Genomic DNA, 23,924 nt, shown 5'->3' on the forward strand with positions numbered 1-23,924 from the left:
AATTGGAGGGAAGTGAGGTAGAGAAATGGGACGCCAGCCCTACCAGTAAAGCCATCTCGTTTATCTAAGCGGAAATGAGAAAAGAAGTGCACACTAAATAAATTTCCCATAAATATGATAGAGCTTCTTAAAAAGTACGCTAAGGTCCTTGGGTCTTTATTTTTAAACTTGTCCATCAAGATACAGGATTTGAGAAAAACCATTTTGGAAATTTTAAGAGAAATGAAAGCTGCTAGATCAAGGCAAATATAAAGTTTCAACAACTATTTCTACTTTGTCCAGATCCTTGACTGTAATAGATTAAATTATCTCTAATTAAATTTCTAGACAAAACTGAAAAAAAAAAAGAGTTTATTTAGATTTTTTCATTAATTCTTCCTTAAATATTTGGTCATTTTTTTCAACTTTCCTATTCTTATTATTTTTTTTAAAAAAAATGCAATTCGGATAGCATGGCCAATAGAAGAAAAATATTTCATCCTTTCACTCTGTAACTCTGAAATTAATCTCTGGGCTGGATCTATGATCCACAATGGTATTGCCAAAGTTTGAGTTACAGGAAAGAGAAAGAAGTTCCCTAGTACAGCCTTAAAAGTTTTCCAAGTTTGTTGTTGTGTTAAGTAGAAGATTAATCTCGGTGTGAATGGCTGCTCTTATACCCCCACCTCTCTTGATTTCTCCACCTTTCCCCCAGGCGGATTCTGGGCCAGGTGGGCACAGATCTAATAGGTGACACCGGGGATGACTGTGACTTTATCACTCTGCCGTCAGCATCAGGAAAGAAAGGGGGTTGGGCCGAGAGGGTCTCCTGGGGCGGGGTGGAGGAGGAGGGAATGCAAAACAGAGCCTCTCCCCGGGAACCCAAGGCGCAGCAACGCCCCACCCTATAAATTCGGAGCTGCCTCGTCTCGGAAGATTCCAGCGCCTGCCAGCCAGGCCCCCAAGCTTTGGCAACAGCGCGCTTGAGCGGGCGCAGGGTTAGCTGCTCTGCCCGGCCCGCAGCGGCGGTTGGTGAGAAGCAGCCCGACGGACCTGAAAGCAGCCCATACGCCGAGGCGGCGCGCGAAAGCCCAGCACCATCGCCGCCCGCTCGCGGCCCGACGTGAGCGCAGCGCCCCAGGCGTGGGTGAGTGGGCGCGGACTGCGGGACAGGCTTGGGGGCGGTGAGGCGGAGGTGGTCTGTTCCCTATCAAGGTGTCATAACTGCGGGCGCTGTGCTGGGAGGCTTGAGGACCACGGAGAGCGAGCATATTTCGGGTCGGCGCCCACCCTGAGCTGGCTGCCCTTCTCCAATATCAGGTGAGGGGCGCATCTGAGTTGGGAGGGCACAATTTGAGCTTGTTTGACGTGTGACCCCCCCCCCCCCCCCCGCGATTTCATTCCGATTTGAACAAACACTTCCGACTACAAGCAAGAAATCTGCAAAATGGGATGAAACCAAGTAAACTTTATTCCGGAGGCTTTTGGCTAACTGGACTTTTAAACGTGACCTGAGCGGAAGGCAGTACGACTGCCGGGCGTCTATTTATTTTAAAGTTACGCTACGTCTAAGGAGAAGTTACAAGGGTCCCCATACTCTCTCTCTGCTTCCCAGGCGATTCCCTTAGCCTGCTTGTCTTTCCTCCCTCTCCGTGCAAACCTTAGCAGTGAGTCCTTGGCACTGACGCCGCCCCCACCTGGCGCAAACTTTCCCACCTTTAGGTGCCCTTCAACTCATCAAACTGGGGAAGGGAGAAGCCCGGGAGTCTCCACACCTTAATCTCCACTCCTTAATCTCCACAGCCGTGGCCAGTGCATATTTGTAACAGAGTCAAGATTTTAGAAGCAGCTCTCTCTGGCTCCTTCCCTCCCCTCGACCTCTCTATCTAGCAGCACCCCCATTGTCCAGTTCTCTTAACCTTCCAGTCCAGGTCTCCACAGGGCCAGCTGCTGAGGTCTCTGGAACACCTCAGCAAGTATTTTCCCAAAGTGTCTCCTTCCCTGTTGTCTTGGGGCAGCATTAGACACGTGACTAGTGAATCCATCTGGGGCATCCTTACCAAATCTTGGTTTGCTGATGGTCTCATAAGTATCAAAACCCACTACCATACTCGGAGACCTCTCTCTTGGCAAAAGTCTGGGTGCTCTCTTCCCGGGGAGCACTTTTCGGATTTGGCTGCATTTATGTCTAGTGTCATTCCAGAAGGAGAAAGGAACATGAGGGGGCAAGCAATATGGTACCTTGCTGTTCCATGTGTGTAACTTTGCAGAACAATGTGTATCTCCTCCTGAAGGTGCCTCATCCCCAACACGCTTCTCTTGGTGGTTATCACCATCTGAGGGGCTTGGGTCCCCAGGCATTTATTCCCCCTAGCATAAGCTATAAACCCCCTTATAAGTCTTCTCTAAAAAAGAAATCACCTGTTTCCCTTGTCTCTTGTAATGTTTCCTTAGCTCTAATGGCCCCCATGGATAACCCCTCTCCAAGGTGATAGACCCCACCACCCTTCCTGGCAGACGGTGCAGGGGCAGGGAAGCCCAGGCAACAGGGAAGAGACTCCCACGTAACTTGCTGTGTGCTATTTGGAAAGTTACTTCACAGCTCTGAACCCCAAGTTCCTGCCCATAAACTTCCTCCCAGTAATAAAATTCTTTCATTCTTTTTGTTTCTTAATTATTGCTTGAAAATAAGTGTAAAATAATTACCCTTTTGGCCCATGTTTGGCATTTTAAAAACTCAAATAACTCTCTTGGTAAATTATCTGCTCTGGAAAATCAGTAGGTTTTCCAGAGCTGGCTCCAAGTGACCTTCCCACTGGCAGTTCCTGTAACCTGGCTGAACACGCAGGGAGTGTCCCCAGGCTGCTAGGTCTCAACATTTGTGCAAGTTTCCTGATTATTAGTGTTATGTTTGTTGTCTACTCTGCCTTCCCCTTTGTATCCTTACATCATTGGTCTTTGTGCCCATCACGCGGCCTTGATTCCTGGTTCAGCTCTTCTTTGACCTTACAATGAATCAACTGCTCCAATCATCCAACTCAGAAGAAAACTGATTTTCTCCCATTTGTTCTACTGATGCCAAAGAATACTCATCTTTGAGATTTAGAAAGTGTTTTTCAGTCACTATTGCTTTAGTAGTCCTCCACATCCAAGAGCTCTGAGCTTAAATCTTTCTCATCACTCTTGAACAACTGGTTCAGTGTTCAAAAAGGACAGAACTGTGGATGGTTGAGTTTTCTTACTTGGGGTGTTTTTCTACTTTGAGGTAAGAATTGTATGTGTCTATGATATTTTTTTTTTTTTGCTGCTGCTGTTTATATTGTTGTTATTACTATGACAAATTATTTGCCCTGTGCTAGAGGGAAAATAATGAAAGAAAATTTAATTTGCTGCTTACCCAAAGGCAAGGTAAAATACCATTTAAAACTCATAGTTTAAAATCATGATGCTTGTCTCCTATAGTTTTATCTGTGCTGTCACAGTGTCCTTTTCCAGCAGCTGCCTAAGAGTTGCTATATTTTGCTTTCAAGTTTGTTACAGGGACCAAGATTGAGTCCCATCCCATTTGCGTGTCTGCACTATCCAATGCAGGCTCCTGGCCTTTCTCCCCACGCTCTTCAGTGTACCTAGGACTTTTGCCACTCAGTCACAACAGGGGAATGCCAGAGAGTCTCCCAAGTAGGTTGGCAAATTAAGAATTTTATCTAGAAGTTTAAAGTAAATCCAAGTCCTGCGAAGGTTAAAATGCTGTCTTGAAGACACTGGCAATAATACAGAGTCAGAACAACAAAATAGGACAAAGTATCCAAGGTCAGGTAAGGAATGCTTTTTTCTCTTATTCCCCCACACTGGACAAATCAACTTTTAAACTCTCACCTTTGGAAAATGCTTATTATTTTTCTTCAAAATAGACTTCTCTTTCAAAATTGCCTAAAGTTATTAGATTACATGGTTTGTGTTTCTTTTCACATAGCAGACTTTTCACTATTAAAAGTCTGCTAAACTCCCATAAGCAAAAGTAAATTTTATTTCCTGTCTAAATTTAGTAATCACTTTACACTTTCTATTTTACTCATGATATGATTTTTTTCTACTAAAAATCAGCTTTTCAAAGACTTAATATATAAAGCCGTTTTAAATCAAGTAGTATCTATCGGGATTTAAGGTAATGTTGAACTGATTTGGCAAGTGAGTGCCGTTATCTTATTAAAGCTCTAAAATATAATGTCTCAATCACAGTAAAAAAAAGTCTAAAGAGCTGTAAATTTGCCAGATGTATCATTAGTTAGTGATTAATGACAAATTTGACAATTGGAAATAGAAAACAAAGTATATATTTAAAATAGTCATGGAAATGGCAGATGAATCTTGCTCTTAGCTCTGGTTGTAGTCATATTAAAGTCTGGCTATTTGATTTTGAGTCTCTTCATAGTAGATGACCACAGGGAAAAAGTTCACCTGAGTAGGAAACCAAAATAGTCTTTCAATATATTTCACTAACAAAGAATTCACTATATACTACAAGTACTGTATGATTGCTTTATTTTACATTATTCTTATAGCTCAATTCAGAATATCTTTTTCATTTTTTCGCTTGGTTTCTAAAGTAGATGCATCATATAAATGTCAAGTAGAAATAAATGTCTAAAATCAGCCAGTTCTTGTCAGAGTTTCCTTCTTATAACCCAAGAATACTTTAAATTGTGTTGCTAGTCTTATGTTTAATTTTATAACATTTACAAGTTTTGAAAATGGGTAAGAAATGGGTATGCTTTTTTTTGTAATCTTACTGTACCTTCATATTTCAAGTCCCAACTAAATGTATGTGAAATTTTAAATCATAAAATTAATAATCATTCAGCTTGAGTCAACTTTGATATGATTCCTTATTCATTTTACACATATATGAGCTGCTTTGTTCTTCACAAAATGATGTTAAAATCTTATTCACATCACTACTGGATTTAAAAACTTTGAATGGTTAACTTTAGAGTAAGAATATTGGAGAATTACACATATGATATATACTTTTAAACACAGTTTATGATTGCTAATTTGATCTCTAAGTTTTCTTTAGATACTTCCCATTTTATATTAATCTAAGTCCTCTTGGAAAATGAAGAATTATATCTATGAAATGCATTGATTATAGTATCGACAATAGTAGAAGATACAGAGGGAATACTGTGGGTCCAAGTGATATTAAACCCTGAGGACATACCAAAGTAGAAAATGATCTTTGTCCTAGAAAATTGTTGGTCAAGCTAAGTACATATTTAGATAGGGTTTCTCTAATCATCTCAGTGCCACTGGGATGGGAAGCCATTTAAAAACAACTCTCAGACCAGGTGAAATGTCTAATGTGGTCACATTGTTTGATTCTGGCCACTTCCATAATAACCACAACAGCTTTTCCTTCCTCATGAGATTGTATAACTGTTTTGATAGCATGGACCACATCCCATGCCTCCTTGTATTCTTTTACTAAATGGTCTGCAAGCCACTTGCTTGCCCCTTTGTTGTTTCATTGTTTTCTACAAAAGCTAAAATGTTAAGTACATTTTCAGATCCCTATATTTTAGAAGAGAAATTTTAGAAACCATTTCTCTAATCTCATTTAAGTACATTATCCTGGTATAATACAATGACTTAAAATTGATGCTTTAGTCTTACTAATTTAAGTATTAATGCCATTTTTTTAGTCTAAAGTTGTAATGGCAAGGGTTAAGTAGAGGAGAGAGTAAGAAAAAGAGAAATGGAAAAGAATAAAAGGTTGACATAGCAAGTCAGTAGTTCTTTAGATATTGAGGCGCAGGTAAGGAAAGCGTATTACAATCACATAGGGACTATTTTAAATCTAATATGTTGTCTGCACTTTCTTTCTGCCCCTTCCCCCACTGGACCACAACTTAAGAGCAACCATCCACAATTACCTCGGGTGTCAAGGTCCACAGACCAGCATTGTGGACACCACCTAGGGGCTTGTAAAAGATACAGAATCTTAGACCGCACCTGGACCCACTGAATAAGAATCTGCATTTTAACAAGATCCCAAGGTGATTCAAATGCGCATTAAAGTTAGAGAAGCACAGCAACCTATGCCTTGTTCAGAATGATTCTAGAGGTTATTTTCTTGGCTTTTAAATAAATATTTTAGATAAAGCCAACTGTGCATGTAATGTGTCAAATACAATGTTCAGCCTTTAAACATGTTTTATTTAATCCTCACATCTCTATAAAGTATTCACTACTTAATCCTCACTTTGTAGATTAGGATACTGCGTAATAAGGAGATAAGTAGCTCACCCAAATGCAGTAACTGGTAAAGTTTTAAACACGGGAATTCTGATTCCTATGCTCTCAGCTGCCACCCCGCTCTCTGCACTACACTAGGCTGCCTGCTTTTTAAGGCCAATGAATTATTCAAGAATTTATTTAAAGTTATAATTTGAAATCAGGTTCTATTTCCTTCATGGGAAAAAGCAGTTATAACATTTTAGTTAAAACATTTGCCCGTCATCTTACATTTAAGTACAATAATAAAGAATTTGAAAAATTCCTCCTTTAGTTGGGAAATAAATGTGAAAGTTATGCCAACCCATTATTTAAAACTTCAGGTTTGCTTTCTCTAGTTTTTCCCATACCTTAACTAAAGTTTACTGTTTTTACCTTTTGGTATTCCGATAGTATAAAAAAAGTCGTTCCTTGAATTGAACAAGTCATTCCTTACATACATAAACTATTATTCCAACTCAAATTATATATCATATTTTTAGCTTTTAAAATAAACATATGTCTAAGCAATTATTTACAAAACTGTAGTTGAATATCGTTACTAAACCAGTCAGTCTGCAAGCAAGTGGTAACTCATTTTAAGCCAGTGGCTCCGCAAATCCTTCAGTCTCTGAACGATTTCTCCCAGGACACATAGATTAGCCAACAGTTGTCAGCTGGATCTGGCCAAATGTCTGTTGTTTGGACAGGGGCTCGCTGATGTTGCTCAAAAGACTGAGATGACTCTGGGTTCCTTGTGGTCATATTTGAGAGGTGAGATGTGTCATCAGGAATGAGCAGACACAGTTTTCTTAGTAATAAAGGGACACATCCTCAGGAAACAGAATTTCACTAGTTGCTTGGATCTAGAACTTTAGATTTTAGATATACAGGCAGCAACAGTACGGCATCTAACTTGTAAGTTACTGGTTCAGACAAAATCAAGGGAAGTAGTATCTAGGAGACACTGCACACATAGCAGGTAGTGTTTCTTGCTGCTGATAATTTATACAATACCAGTAATTCTCTTATGACTCTTTAGAATCTTGCTGGTTTCACTAAGCCCAAATATTTGTGACTGGGGCTGAATAGAATATGCAACAGGGTTTTTCCTAAATAAATTGGGGGGAAAAAAATCTCACAACAATTCTACCAAACTTCATATATTTAAAAGTTTATCATTGCATACACTTTCTTGATTTTTTGACCCAAATTATTCTTGCTATCCAATTCAAATGCATTTTACAAGATTCTAAATCTATGTAGTATATCCCTAGAACAAGAATGTTCCATTAGCCCAGCTTTAGTATTCTAACTTTTAAATCAAATGATGTCACTTCACATAAAAGACATTATACCATGATCTCTCCGGCTTTTAACCTTCACAGAATTAATGGCAGCCACTTTATCGGGAATGAAAAAGAATCTGATGTGATCACTACATAATAATTTCTTGAATGTGTCTACGTGTTTGATCTGCTAAGTTAACAGAATGGGTTTTTAAGAGAAACACAAATCTATTTCTACTTTTTTAAATTCCCATTAGGTTAAGCCAAATGATAGAACATTATAAAGCCATAATATATTTATTAAAGGTATATTTAATATAATATATTTTAAAATATTTAATGACAAAGAAAGGTAATTGTAAATGAAAAAACAATGTGTAAAACATAAATCATGAGTGTGATCCAGCCTGTGTATATACTTAGTAGATTCTTGTTAATGTGCCATTAAGGTCTTAGTTGGGTCATTGGTGTTATAATGAAAGTAATTTAGGTATATTAGAACAATTTGTGAGTAAAAATTACTGAAATATTTTTAAATGCCTACATATTTGTAGAGCAGATAACAAAGACTAGAAAAATGTATAACAAATCTTAGAAGCTTTTGAGGGTTATTAAGTTCAAGGCTAAGATCAAAAGTGACTTTTTTCTTTCCTTTTTTTCCACATGCTTTCAAAATTTCCAATAATAACTTCTATTACTTTTATACTTCTTACTTTCTGTTTGTCTTGGAATTTCTGTTACTTTCCCTCTAGCCCACTCTAGATTTCAGCTCTTAGACAACTACTATTAACTCTCTGAAGAACCATAGTAATAAATCTGACCCTGTCTCTAATTTTTACCCGCTAAGGGTACATGAGCCCCTTACAAGATTCCACAGAATTCACACCATAGTGGTATTTTATAGGATAAATCATCTTATGGGAAACTTCTTTTGCTATAACTACAAAACCACCAAGAAATAGGGATCTAAAAATAGATCCTTCTAATTCCAAAATTCTCTCTTACAACAATGCTTTAGTAACGTTGATGTGTGTTCTTAAAAACAAACAAACAAACAAAAAAAACCTATTCCACTTTAAAAAACTTCTTACATAAAATAACCCCAAGTCCATAATGAGAAACATTGATAAAGTTGGCTACCTTAAAAAAAATAAAATTAATGACTGTAAAGTAAAAGACACCATAAACAAAATAAAAACATAAACAGGAATTTGGAAAAGCAGTTTGCCACACATTACATGTAAAATGCCAGTTTCCTTAACATAACATGAGCTCTTTAAAATAAGAAACAGTGAACAACCAACTTGAAAAATGAGCAAAAGCCATGACTGGACAAACTTGTAGAAGAATAACTACATAAAATAAGAAAGGAAAAAGAAGCTCAGTGTCTTTCATAACTAAAGAAATGCAAATCAAAACAAGTACATACTTTTTTACTTAATCTGAGGGGAAAAAGATTTGATAAAAACCAGATTTTTGGTATCATAAATTGGTGTAACTGTTATAGAAGGCTTTTTGTAAGTATCTTTCAAAACAGTGTACAATTTGCTTCAATAATTATTCAAATAAATAATATATTCAAACAAGTACAAAAATGCATATGTATAGATATGATAATTGAGGCAATTTTTTAGCAGCCAAAAAGGAAAACTGAAAAGAAAAAGAAAAAAAACCTTAAGGTCCATTAATAGTGGGCTGGTTAAGTAAGTTATCCTTTGTCAGTGCGATGAATATCAGTGCCATGAATATCAGTGCAATGATCAGTATACTCATCAAAATGAATGAGGTAGATTTACATATACTGATGTATTAAGTTCTGCTAGCCATATTATATATTAAGTTAAAAATAATAAAGAGTAGAATAGTATAATGTTAGTATGAGATGTAAAATGAGAAAAAGACTAGGATATACACTGGGATACACATTTATATGCATGTAAATACATTTTTTAAAAGTCCTAAAAAGATATATAAGAAACTATTAGTAGGAAGTATCTCTGGGAAGTTGATCCAGAGAGACAATTAGAGAGGGCTAGGAGATACGTACTTTTATGTTATACTCTGTAACTGGATATTTATATTACATGCAGGTATTACTTCTCTGAAATATAAAAACAAAGATCTTTTTAAATGATATTTTTAAAATTATGGTTCCATAACACTTGTATAAGCTTTATAATAAAACTAATCATTTATCAAAGTTTAACTAGATTCACAAGTAAAAATCTAATCTATTATATTTCTTATATTTAGTAGTTATGTCTACTGAAATGCCTAAAAATAAAATTACACTATTTTACCCAACAATATTTTATTTCTTCTTCTCTAGTGTGTTTCTACTGCGTGTAGGGGAAGGCATTAACCAGGAGCAGAGGAGAATGAGATGCCCTGACAGCATAGCCCTTTAGTGCAGCCTGACTCTATACAAGGAAAACTATGTCCTTGATGGGGACCAGATGATTTCATTCCCTCCAAAATCACCCATAAGATGTAATGTTAATGCTTACTCTGTAAATTAAAAAAATAAAAAGCTAACCATATTCAGTGAATCACACCGATCTTTTTCTTTCCAGAATTGATACATCATAAATTGGTCTAAAATGTCTGGGTTTTTATCTAAATAAGTTACTGACACTGTTCCAGAAGCTCTGCACCCAGGTAAAGGCCTTATACCTGCAGCACTGTATCTGTCAGGAGTCTCTTATAATGTGTCAACAGTGGAGGTAGCACAAGAAGCCACATGTGCCCTTGTCCAGGGACAGAAAGAGGAAGCTGAGAAGGAAATTCCAGTCCTACCCCATCCCTTCCAATATACAGCTTAAGAACACATATATGTATAGGAGTTTAAATGTAAATAGTGTCAGAATTACCAAGATATCCATGTATTAATGGATGTTAAACCATGCGAGAGATTTGCAGGCCCTTTGACAAGGGCGTCCCTGTGGCGTGGGTGATGGCTCTGAGCAGTGCTCTCCCTGCTGCACAGTACAGGGCTTCAGAAGACCCCAGAGGAGAATAATGTACTCTCTCACAGCCGTGAGGAAGAGATTTTCCCCACCACTTACTTCCAGAAGCTCAAAAACCTTAAAACTTGACCTGCTCACCTTCTGGAAACCACATGGCTCATTCTCGTTCTTACAAACCTCTCCCTGACTCCATTAAGATATAGGAAGAACGGCACTATGAAACTGGAGACAGAGGCACCTTTAATCCCCGTGCAGTCTAACCCCTTGGAGGCATGAGGCCATGGAGTCGTGCAACAGGACATTGTACTGAGGAAGTGAAAGGGCAGCCATGACTCCTTGTAGGTCCGGCTCCTGTCACATGGGCTTCATAACAATAAATAAAAACCTCCTGAATTTACGCTGCTGGCAAGATAGGTTGTGGATTCCATTTCTGGTCAGGACACATAATTTAAGTTGTGGGTTTGATCCCTAGTCAGGGAGCTTGGTTTGCAGAAGTCAACTGATCAACGTCTGTCTGTCTGTCTGTCTCTCTCTCTCCCCCCCCCTTTTCCCCCCTTCTCTCTGCCTCTCCCTTTTCCTCCCTCTCCACTCCCCACCCTTTCTTCCCTCCTTCTCCCTAAAAATCAAAGAACATATTCTGGAGTGAGGATTTTTTAAAAAGCCCAAAATAACAGGGGAGATACTCCCTAATCCTTAATCCCTCCAGGGAAAATGAAAAGAGTAGTTTCCCCCTTCTGAATATATATGATTGCATTTTATCAAAGTAGAAGATATCTGGTGGGTGAGTAGACAAATGTTGAGGTGCTCGATGATTTGCTCAATTGGCAAGTAGGAAACACTGAAGAGTACTCCGCAGTGGTGTTAGGAAACTATTTAGTACTGCTTTAATCTTAGAGATAAAAATAGTAACATTCCACAGAGTTCTGTCACTGTAAATCTTTAGAAGGTTTTGTTTTTGGTTGTTTTTCTGGGTTTTTTTTTAGGTGTAGTTAAACCTAGGAAGCTGGACTATCCATGTTTTTAGCAAAAAAACATCAGTTCTGGAAAAAGTACTTAAAATATATGTCCTACTTAGGAAGACACTAAGACAAGAAGCTTTATTTTACCTGCTAGGAGAATGAATGGTAGGTGGTTTTAATCCATAGTAGTCTGCCAGCCTTGCAGTGGAAGAAGCTGGACAATAACGTGTGGCTTCCTGCCAGAAATGATCCTTGGACTGTCTACCTTTCTCCTACATTTTGGAAGTCCTCAACTTCTAACACCCACACATTTATAACAAAACTTCCAAAATAACTCTGACATTTTGCTTACAAACAACAAAACACCAAAGAAAACATTATGTAAAATTTTAAACTTTTTCCAACTTTGAGGTTCAGATGAATAAGCAAACATAGTTAATTCTAAGGTTTTTTAAAAAGATTTTATGTATTTATTTAATTATTTTTAGAAAACGGTAAAGGGAGGGAGAAGAACAAGGAGATAAACATCCTCATGAAAGAGAAACATTGCTTGATTGCCTCTTTTATGTGCCCCAACCTGGATGAAACCTGCAACCCAGGCACGTGCCCTGACCCGTAACCTTTCACTTTGCAAGATGACGCCTAACCAACTGAGCCACACTGGTCGGAGCTAAGTTGTTTTTTGTTTATTAAAAGATTGATGCTATACCAGTTCTGCCTCTACCTACCAACTTTGCCTTCGGTTTCCTGTTAGATAATCTCCAAAACCCCATCCCAATCCGTGGACATTATATTGAAATACAAAAACTATTTTCAGGAGAACCTTTTGAAGCTTGTAATGTCCCTTTAAATGACTACAGAACTCTGATCTCTTATTGATTTAAACCAGTAATGTGTAAATAGCATTTCAAACCTTGTTTTATAGAACCAAAAGAATTTAGGTTGAAATCTACTTATGAAAATGGGGAAAACCTGATTAGGACAGTTAAAGAATCAAGGCCATCTTCAGTAACGTAAAATCTGTAGACCGGCACTGTCCAATATGGTTGTCATTTGTTTGCTACATATGGCTATTTCAATTTAAATATGAGTTGACTATAATTAAATGAAATTAAGAATTTAGTTCCTAAGATGTATTGGTTTGGCTAAAAGTTTGTTTAGTTTTTTCTATGCCATGGTTCTAGGGGTGCTTTGTTGTCTTTAACTTCATTCAAAACAATTTTGTTAGATTGTATTGTGACAGCTATCATATCAGTATGCATTTTTTAAAAACATCAGAATTAGTGAATTTTTGTGCAGCCATTTTAGTATTGAAGATGGAAGAAAATACGCATTATTTTCAGCGTATTATGCTTTATTACTTCAAGAAAGGTAAAAACACAACTGAAACACAAAAGAAGATTTGTGTAGTGTATGGAGAAGGTTCTGTGACTGATTGACTATGCCAGAAGTGGTTTGTGAAGTTTCCTGGTACTATCGACATTTTGACTAAATAATTCTTTGCAGCAGGGCTGTCTTATGCATTGGAAGATGTTTAACAGCACCCCTGGCTCCTACCCAGTAGAAGCCAATAGGAGGAAACAGCCTACATACTCAGAACATTCAAACAATAAAGTTATTGGTGAAAATGAAAAATGTGTCTTTATTTTGCAGAAAAAACTAAACGGACTTTTTGGCCAACCCAATATTAGCCACATTTCAGGTGCTCAATAGACACATGTAGTTAGTGGCTACACAGTGGACTACACAGATAGAAATATTTCTATCATCAGAGAAAGTTCTTTTGGACAGTCCTACAAACAAATTTATTAATAAAGCAGCAGACTTCTGTTAGTAAGAAGGTTGTATGCTGTCTTAAATTTATTTCAAAATTTAAAATCATTTTTTCATTCTAGTTTTCAGAGTGGTAGGGTATCTGGTTATATCGTTCACGCAGGCCCCCTTTTTCCTGTTTATGTGCATATGCAAATACAGGAAATTAAGTATTTCCTGAAATGACACCTAAGGGTCTTCAATATCGAATCTTCTCACAACCCAATCAGCAACGATGGCATTGGTGTACAAAGATGAGCACATTCAAAACTCTTACCTGTAAGGAACCTGCTCAGCTTTGAAACCCCTTCAGGAGTCCATATCTCCTATACATTGGGCAAATGGAGCAGCATTTTGAAAATATAACTTAGATGCCTTAGCTCCTTAGACCAGTTCTAAAATTAGCTGAAAAGTTTCACAACTGCTATACAAAGAATTCTTTTTGAGAAGTACTAGAAGGTTTTTATTTTTTTAATCAGGCTTATCAAAAGAAGTTACCCTCAGTAATCAAAAAACTCCATATGCTTGAACTGTTTTTAGAAATGTACATCAGTACCATTTAAGAGAAAACAAATATAACTGTTTAAATATACAGAATAAAAATGTCATCATGAGAACAAAATTATTTTCAAGAAGTCTCTTAAATAAACCTTTCAGAATAGAGCTGGCCATTTCTTGGGAAATGGAGTCTCCTAAGCATGACTGTTATCAGTCTAATGATATCTAGAACCATCTAGTTTTAATGTAGAAGCATGTTGGAGTTCACCCACCTGCAAGCTCTGATTATAGAGAAGACAGCCCTGAAGCCAGAACAGCTGGGGCTTACCCAGAGCCATGCATGCAGTTCCAGGTCCTCTGGCTCCAAGTCCATGTTTCTTTTATTTCATCTTTGTTTGCTTCCAGGATGTGGTTCCAAACTTGTCTACATACTGACATCATCCAAAGAGCTTTAAAAGTAATATTGGTATCTGTGCTTTCCCCCAGATTTGTGATTTATTCTTTAGGGGGTGTAGCCTGGGCTCTGAAACTTTTAAACTACCCCCAGGTCATTCTATTATACCTATATGTTTGGGAGCTTGTCAAATAGAACCTATCATATAGAAGCAGAGTTGCGCAGCAGAAGCGTGCTGGGCCCATATAGAAAAATTTCAGCCCTCTAGGCTCCTGCCTTTTGTTTTTAATCAGTAAGTACAGTCATATCAGTGAATATCATTTTTGGCTGCTTCCAATTGCTAACACCTATCCCTAAGGCCTTCTAGCTCACTGTTTCTAATCCATTGTGGGCTTTAAAAAAATCTACTAACTAAACCTATTAAAATTGGATATAAAATAAAAATAAATCTGTGCTCAATGAGATTCAGGTTCCTTTGCCTACATACACTTTGGTATAGTTCTAGCTTCTTAAAAGACTTCCGCAGGTACAGCCAACTAAGGGAACAGTTCAGTAATTTCTTAGAAACTTAAATTAATGCTTATTAACCCACCTTCCTTATTTTCAGGTATTTACCTAGGAAACAGGAAAATACATGTTTGCACAAAGACCTGAACGTGAATGTTTATAGCAGCTTCTTTCATAATTACAAAAAACTAGGAACAATACAAACATCCACCAACAGGGAAATAGAAAAAGAAACTGTGCTCCATCCATACAATAAAATGCTACTCAGCAATAAAAAGGAGCAAACTAGGATGACACCGAGTGAAAGAAGCAGACCGAATACATACTGTGTTATTCCATTTATATGACAGTCTGGAAAAGGCAAAGCTGTTGGGACAGAAATCAATCAATGACTGACAAGGAGTGGGGTTGGCAGGAGGGAAATTTTTGAGGGGTGATAAAAATATTCTATATATTGACAGTAGTGATCATTACACAGTTGGATGCATTTATCAAAACTCATCAAACTATATACCTTAAAAGGGTGAATATTAATATATATAGATTATACTTCAATAAATCTTACTTTAAAAGATAAAAAATATATATTTCTCTAAAGTCAATGGATGTTTTCTTAAAACTTGTGAAAAGAGGTATACACAATTATATTGATCTAATGTATGGCTATTGGCTTTTTTTACCTTTATCACTGACATCTCCGAGTAAGAAACACTAAAAAAGATGTAGGATCATTTTCAAAAGCCAATGTTTCTTTCCTTCTATTTATTTTTTGTAAAATATTATTTTCCTACAATTATAGATATGTCTCAATTGTAGTGGCTAAAGCTGACTTATGTTTTTTAGGCAATTTGAGCACTAAGCAGAATAAATCTCAGACCACTTATTTCTTCTTTTTTTATTTCCAAAGTATGTATATCACAACTAACAGTAGTTTGTTTTCAATATTAATTAATACAATTATTTCCTATTATAATCTATTCTTAAGTTCTCCATCACCATTTTCCACTAATATGATCCCATTATTAGTCAGTCCCAATTACTTTCCAGTCACTTATACCTACTAGTTCAATTACATTTGGCTCCTGGACTAATAGTTGTATGCGGCACAAGGCACAAAACTAGAAACAAATATGTCTTTGAGTTATTGAAGCATCAAGGATTTGAAATAGCTATATAACTGTCTGTGAGAAAGGTATATAAATATTCAGCCAATATTCCATTTACACATTTAAAACTATCAATGAAATCATTAATATAAGTTTGAACCCAATTTGTAGTTGTCAAATACGAATCTTAGAGTCTTACCAATGAAAAAAAGGCATAATAAACATTACCAATTTGTGGAATTTTTTTTCAATAAACAAAATTATATATATGTAAGTTTATTTATATATATATTTCATAGAGTGTACTCCAGATAGCCTACTATTATATATAAACATTGTTCCTAGGTTTGAATAATATAGGTAGATATGTTTAGCACATAATTATGTAAGAGACTAATTTAAATTATATTATTGTTAATATTTTTAACAATTAAAAGAGCTCAGAGAATTAGCTTCTAAATTTAGAGGCTCTGCTTTGTTGGCAGAAAGAACTTGACTAGTGCAAAAAGTGTTGTCATCCTTTCCCATCAACTAGTCAGTCATTCTCTTTAAAATGCTTAAGAAGATTTGGACATTTAGGAGTAATTTTTTAAATACCAGAAAGGTCTAGGATATCTTAGAAAGGTAATAATAAAGTGCATACCTGGCAGAAGATAACCTGTTAACTAGAACTAGGTCTTTGGCACCTTTCCAAAATTTAAACAACTGCTACACTCAGCCAGGGGGCCCTGGGACAACAGAACAGTATCATACCATGAGTCTAACCTCCAGTCAGGAGCAGCCTTCCTCCTCCTCTCAGCCAGGCAAAGCCAAAATACTTGTGCACATAGTATGGGCCACCAAAGAAAGCAAACAGCTGCTGTAGATAAAACCAGGCAGAAACTAAAGGCTATCTCTTGACCTGGAGACTGAACCTTGGCTCCTCAGTGATGCTCCGAGGTCAAAGAGCAAGAAAAACGTGGGTGTTTTGCTGCCTCTTGGTTCCTCGGGTGGGGTCAGGATGCAGAGCAGAACGATAAGACAACTGAGTGTCTTCCTTAACAACGCAACGGGAGAAGTCCAGCCTGCTTTGGCAGTGTGAAAGCAATGCAAATTAGAGTCACTGATTACCACACTTTCTCCTATGATATATGTAACACGAATGGGCTAGCTATCTTTTTATTCAGCTCTGAACCATCAATGAATGCTAGTCTTCATTTCACATAGAGCACGTTTATCTATAAGCATGTTTATCTATACACAACTGAACAAAAAGGGAGCATTGGAAATGGCCTTGTGGAAAGTTTTAGCCCAAGCTGCTTCAGCTTGTTTTGAGACAACTAAAGTAATAGTAGTTCTTCCTGCATTTCTGCTAGAATTTAGAGTTAATTAGATGAATAAATTAGACAAAACATACCATCTGAATTAAAGAATGAGAAATGGAATATGCACCAATTAAGTAAAAGAAAAATTATACTGTGAATAAATCAATAAATGTCAATAAATTAAAAAACTTATTTTAGCTTTCTTAAGATGTGACAAATTTAACAGGCCTAATTTGACATCTTAAAATGAAGAGATCTATGTAACCAATTTTGTGATTTTTATCTCCTTAGGAACATGTTTTGATATCTTTAACTTTTGTATTGAATCAATTTTTTTTTAAGTTTCTGTGGTGTCATCATCCATCCATCCATATGGGTTGAATTTATATATCTATATAGCTGAACATCCCAAGAGAAAGTAATTCTGCCATTCTCCTCAGCAATTCATTCTAACAATTAAAAACCCTTAAGCTAAATAGAATAATTCATTTCACAGGAAACTTTTATTCAATATGTATAATTAGTTTTAGTTAACTTTATTAATGAAATGTCGCAAATTAATTAGGTTTGCAATAATCAGATGCTGAGGACCCAAGAGGGGCCATATCTCTCACAAGAGGGGAGGGTGATATACAATTTAGTTGGAAAGCAAATGTAATTAGATTTGATCAGCTGAATATTTCTGTGGAGTCAATGCACATATACCCAAGCCTGAGTAAATAGTTGAAAAGAGGTAGAAAAAAAATTGTGACTTAGAAAATGTCTTCACGGTCCTATTGGCCACAAACTGACAGCTGAACTGGGCTTTTGAAACCACAGGTACACAGGTTTTCTTTCAACAGGCCTGTGATTTAAATTTTGTTTTTCATCTGAATTCTTTAGGGTTGTATATGAACTTCCTACTTATCACAGATCCTAGCATTCCCTAATGCCTTATGCTGGGTGATTCACACTTTTATTTACCTGCCCAAATCCTCATAACACTTCAGTTTGCAACTTTGTGACCTAGAAGTTTGTTATTGAAAGGATGTGGGGTAATCCTAGTTTCTTTTACTCTAAAATAGGAATATGAAAGAAATGTCATGAGAGTAAGAATCCTGAATGAGAATTATATTAAATACAAATTATTCCTTTTTAGAGCTGCAGTTCGCAACAGATTCTGCTGTGTTTCAGTAAGCATTTTTGTTAGACACCTATGTGCCAGTTGCTGTGCTCAGCACCGAGGACAAAGTGTAAGCAAAGCAGACAAAAAACCGTGTCTCAGAACTTAGGTTCTAGTGCACACAGACAGAGAAACAGTCAAGTAAAATATTCAGGACAATATATTGGATGGCGTGGAGGGTGGAAATATAATGCAGAAGCAGTGATGGGGAGGGGCAGTTTTAAAGGGGTGTTTAGAGAAAGCCTCCTTAGCAAGAAGGAGGGAACCTATGGACTCTGGGGGAAGATCGCTGTAGGCAGAGGGTAGAACAAAGGCAAAGGCCCTGAGGCAGTACTGTGCCCAGAATATTCAAGGCACAGCAGATAGGCCAGTATCCTTAGGAACCACACAAACACAGAAAAAGAATGGATGAGAGTGATCAGTTATTGAAGGGGATGAATAAACAGGTAGAGAAACTAGGGACATTTAGAATGGGTACTGGAAGAGGGAAAACAAATGGAATTTTAAAATCTAAATGGTTTAAAAACTTAAAATACTTTGAAATATTGTGAAATGCTTCCAGAATTAGAGATTTTAAAGTAAGGTCTCTGACTCAATCTTGCGAGACCCTCTTGCAAGTTCTGTGGCTATAACTCCAACTCTAATCATTAGAAACCCTTATATGATGTCAGTTTCTCCTTAACACCCAACTGATTTGTTTAGTGACTTTGGTATATTTCAAAAACACTTTGCCTATCACTAACCTGGAATCCCATGTCTCTGGGCCTTGAAATAAAACTCAAAAAGTTAGGGGTGCATGATGCTGCCATTATATTAATTTTAATAATTCTTAGACAAAGTTGGGATTGTACGTGTGGCCTTCATCCACATATAACAGGAATAAAATTATTTAATGGAAAATTCCAAATTCAGCCAACTCTAAACATATAAGATAGTCTGAGAAGGAACAATCCTGTGTGTTATTTTTTTAGTGTTGGTGTTTTCTCACAATCCCCATGCTTTCTGTTTTTTCCTGTCCTTCTATTCTTCAGGATTTCCTAATGAGGATTAGGTAACAGGCATATTTAACAATTTGTACTTGCAGGTCGGAAACAAGAAAATGAAGACTAATAGTTTCTCTCCCGATGATTTGATTTTCTAAGCTCCTCTCCTACCAGCTTAGGCAAAGGCCATAGTTACTATTTCTAGCAGATGGGGCCAAGGCAAAGACAGCCATCTGTGATGTCATGCTTCCTCCAAATGGGCCAGTTTTTTAACTGCTTTACAGGCCTCCATTAGAGACTTTACTGAAAGTAACAAACGAGTAGTAATCATGAACAGGGGGCAAAAAATGCAAGTTTCTTTATTCTGGAAAAAAAAAATACTCAGTGGCTGGTAAACATGCTACAGTAAACATTTTTGTACATTTCTTTTGCACATGTGGAGAGTTTTAGTGGAAATGCTGGTTTGATTTCCACTAAAGAGGTGGTGATATAAGAAGGCTCCTAGAAACCAGATTGTGCTGAGTTGACAGAAAGAATGGCATTCAGTCCTTAATTGTCAGTGTGTGGCTGGCTTTTAAACTGAAACATGAGCCCTGGCTGGGTGGCTCAGGTAGTTGAAGCATTGCCCCATATACCAAAAGTTCGCAGGTTTGATCCCTGGTCAGGGCACATACTTAGGTTGCAGGTTTGATCCCTGGTTATTGCGCATACAGGAGGCACCTGGTTGATGTTTCTCACATGAGTCTCTCTCTCTCTCTCTTTCTTCCTCCCTCTTTAAAATCAATTAAAAAAAAAAAAAACCCACATCCTTGGGTATTTTAAAAAATAAAAATAAATAAAATAAATAAACTGAAACATGACCGCAAAAGAACTTCTGGTATAATTCCAGGTCAAATGGCTAGTTGATGATACAGTTATTTATTTGTAACTAGACAGGAGTTTATTTCCCAGTACCCCTCATATCACTGACATCCCATAAAGTCAACCTTGCAAGGAGTTAGAACATTTTGAGAATTTGCAATAGATAACATTAAATGAGAGGTTTTCTTTTTCTCACACAGAAACATGAGAGTTAGTTTGAATTGATGTGGACTTCTATCCAGGCAAGTGCTTCTAATTTCAGGAAGCATGTACCTCTTGTAACTCCAGGGCGCCCTTGGAAATTGCTGCATAAAGGCCAAGCTGCCAAGTCTAGTGCTTCTCCTCCAAGCAAAACCTTTTTAGTTATATGTCAGTAGCTGGTCTTTGTTCTCTTTGGTGCTCAGTGCAAAATACAGCAATTTTAATTCTAAATCTCTGTAGTATTGGAAAGACAAGTTAGTTAAAATAATGACTGAAATTGAGTCAGTGTTCCATCCTGAGTGAAAAGCCAGTCACAGCTTCCTTCAAATCTCTCTCCCACAGAAATCTCTCCAGAAAAGAGATACTATACAGGGAAAACAATTGCCAGGGTTAATGAAAGGGTTGAAAATAGCATTTTAAGCACAATCATGTTATTTCTTTCACTTTCCTGAGGTTGAACAGATTGTTAACTTCAATTTTTTAACTATACTGAAAATAATTTCTCTCTAGTTGACTCTTATTTCAATGCAATATTTTATCTTCTTAATCTAGTAGAGTCACAGATTTAAGTCATCATCCAGATCAGAAAGAAAGAAATGAGACTTAAAGTAAATAGAAAATCTTCTCACTCGATAATAAATAAATAAATAATCTCAAATCCAGGAATGAGTCGTCCTTGAAACTCTCCCACCTTTGGGTCTAGTCTTATGGGTGAAAAGTTGGGGACACAAGTTTAGGAAGAAACCAGTGCCAGGAACGGTTTCATACGCATAATCTTATTTACTTTTTGCAATAACACTTAGAGGCAACTCTGATTATTGTCATTGTATTATATTGTTATTTTATAAGTATAGACAGAAAGGATCAGAGAAAATCATAACATTAAGTGGACATTTACTAGGTCAAGCACTGGGTCAGTTACTTCATCTGCCTTTTCTTACTTAATCCACCATAAAAACAAAAACAAACAAACAAAAACCCTACAGGCTAGGTTCTCTTGTCGGCTTCATTTTTTCACAGACAGAGTCTGTGGGGCCACATCGCTAACCAATGCCATGTCCCAAAATAGAATGTGAGATTGACTCCAATACCCTAGATGCGACCATTACTTTCCCAGATGTAACCCATCAAATTCTCCAGAGCCTAGGATCTTCCTGTTGCTGTTTTTCATTAAGTGCTATACTATTAGTTATTATTTCTTACATATACATATGTATATAAGTGAACACTATTAATATTTAATGATAGTTTTATACTGATATTGGATGCAAGTATAAGCTATACTTATTTTTAATAATAGAGGACCAGGAGCTGTGAAAGGTACATTCAGGACTGGGTAAAGCAGATATTTTTCTGTCACACTTCAGTAAGAAAATTATTAATTCATATGCCACCAACCATACTCAGAAATGCAACAGGAAATGAAGAAAACTTAACTGCTTTAAATAATGTGGTCAGTGGTACAAATTATTACACTGGGAATCAGTTTCCTTCTGCTGTAGAATTGATCATTTGGATTATGTAGACAAGCAGGGTTAAGACATTACTAAAATTATCTGAAATCCTAGATTTGAGTTCTATATAAAACATTAGGTAATTTGCCTGTGAATACATCAGAAACACTTTTCAAAAGGATAGGGATGGGTTATTTTCTCCTCTGTTAAATATTAGCCTTTGAAGTGAACCCAGCTGATCTGCTAAATAACACTTGCAAATTGTTGTGTTTTAATAAAGTGACAGACTGAGAGAGAAGCCACACTAGACCTGCTTATGTTTCTGGAGGCATTATAGGCCAGAAACATTATGCAATCATGCCTTTTAAAAGAAGGGAGCCTCTTAGCTTACACCTTGCCTGGCAACAAATGTAGCCACTTAACTCCAAATGCAGTCATAATTAGAATCTGAAAATCTAGCATCAGAATCCCAAACCCCTGGTGCAATACTCAGTAAATTACAGCTTTTATGTCTGTAATATTTTCAACCATTGCATTTAAATATCTGAATTTATGAGTGTGCAGTGTTTTAGGAATCCTGCTCTATAAGGCTACGGAAAGAAAGGTTTCATCATTATTAATCAGGTGTCCAGTAAATGGAACACCTCATGTTTACATTTCTGGAGAGCTCCGAGTCTGCACTATTGCTGGCAGAGGGCCAAGCCAAATGGGCTACTCTAGTGAAAATGCCGGTGCGAACATGGAACACAGTGAAAACTCGGGGGGCCTGAGACCTGTGAATGCCGCCAGCAACCATCATTTCTATTACAGCTTTAACCAGGCAAGCCCAGGCTCATGCATTCGTTTATAAAATTTCAGCAGAGCCTTATAAAGCAAGCCTGAGAGAACATTAATTTTTAATCTAATCTTTGATGACCAATAAAAGAAAATCTTAGTTAAAAACATTCATAAAGGTTGTAAAATTGGTGTTTTAAATGAACTAAGCTGAGAATTAAATTAACTTTGTCGTTGCAATAGGAAAATAAATGCTTTAAAAATTAAAGTTAAAACATAGAGATCTTAAAATACATTGGGTAAAACTATTTTGCAGAAAATAAGTTTTGTTCCTCTAATTGTGACTGGACATTGATTTCTGAGTTTCAGAGTATGAAGTTGCGCCCAGCAATAGTAGTGGAGACTCAGTCCCCTTTCAAATGGAAATATCCCCATTTGTCAATGTGTAAGAAATATTCAAACTTGTAGATAATTTTTGTGAGTTTATTTGAGCCAGGAAGCAAACTCTCAATGGATTGAGAAATCCTTCTTCAAAGAATGGCAGTTTAACACCTTATTTTATACATTACAATCAAAGGAGTAGAAATAAGGGGGTTACATGAAATCCACTGGTAATAGATCAGGGAGGCAGGAGCAAGCAAAGCAAGGAAATCTCTGGGATTGGATAAAAAGTAAAATGGAGAGATACGTAACTTCTTTTACATTGGTGGGTGTACCATAGTTAACAATGAACATTAACAGCACGTAGAGATGATCTGCAGGAGAACAAGATAACAATGAGGGGCTCCCGTGGTCTCTGCTCTGGTGGAAGATTGTGCCCTGAGAGGTCTGGAAAAAGGAAATGATCTTGACATTCCAAAGGTATGTTATCTTGGATGCAAAAAGAAAACAGACAGGCTCAGTTAAGGTAAAGATTGACCTTTGTTAGGGAAAGATACGGGCCTAGGACGGGACTATCTTCCACGGAGGGCTTTTAGTTAATAAGTGTTCACTTCAGATCATCCTTTGCGTTACTTTAGGTCTCTGAGTCTGTAAGGCTGCCGCTGCAGGCCTCCCCTGAGCTTGTCAGGTTTACTATGTGGCCCCTTTTCTTCCACATACTAGTTCTTCTCCTCCATTTCCTGAAATGTTGAGATTTTTATTCTGCGGTGTTGTGTCTTTAAAAGATTTTCAATCTTAAAACATAGAAATAGGTGTTGAAATTGAGAGCTGAAACTCTCAGCCTGATGGGTGTGATGCTTTTAAATAGGTAATACAGACCTCTAGTGGCTGAACAGTTTTAAAGCCTCTGCAAGTAAAGGAAATTGTGAGGCAAGTGCCTGCATTTTAAGGAGAAAAAACAGTTGTTCGTTAACATTACTCACATTGCAAAATTCACACATTTCATACAAACAAAGAGAAT

General features: G+C 37.0%; 1 protein-coding gene across 6 annotated transcripts in view; it reads left to right on the forward strand.

Moving 5' to 3' along the window:
* Positions 1-855: 855 nt before the first annotated feature.
* AGTR1 (angiotensin II receptor type 1) overlaps positions 856-23,924 on the forward strand; it is a 47,353-nt gene continuing 24,284 nt past the window's right edge. For 2 of the 6 annotated variants that reach the window (XM_054585178.1, XM_054585177.1), the window contains exon 1: positions 1,166-1,299. The gene's annotated coding sequence lies outside the window, so the exon portion shown is untranslated. Of the gene's footprint in view, positions 1,127-1,165; positions 1,300-2,997; positions 3,245-3,552; positions 3,795-9,870; positions 10,481-23,924 lie in introns of those variants that run through there. The other 4 variants (XR_008530115.1, XM_054585174.1, XM_054585176.1 and 1 more) reach the window with 4 other exon arrangements.

Source organism: Pteronotus mesoamericanus, unplaced genomic scaffold (assembly GCF_021234165.1).
Source record: "Pteronotus mesoamericanus isolate MK-2021 breed Mesoamerican mustached bat unplaced genomic scaffold, CSHL_Meso_final contig_82, whole genome shotgun sequence".
NCBI classification, from domain to species: Eukaryota; Metazoa; Chordata; class Mammalia; order Chiroptera; family Mormoopidae; genus Pteronotus; species Pteronotus mesoamericanus.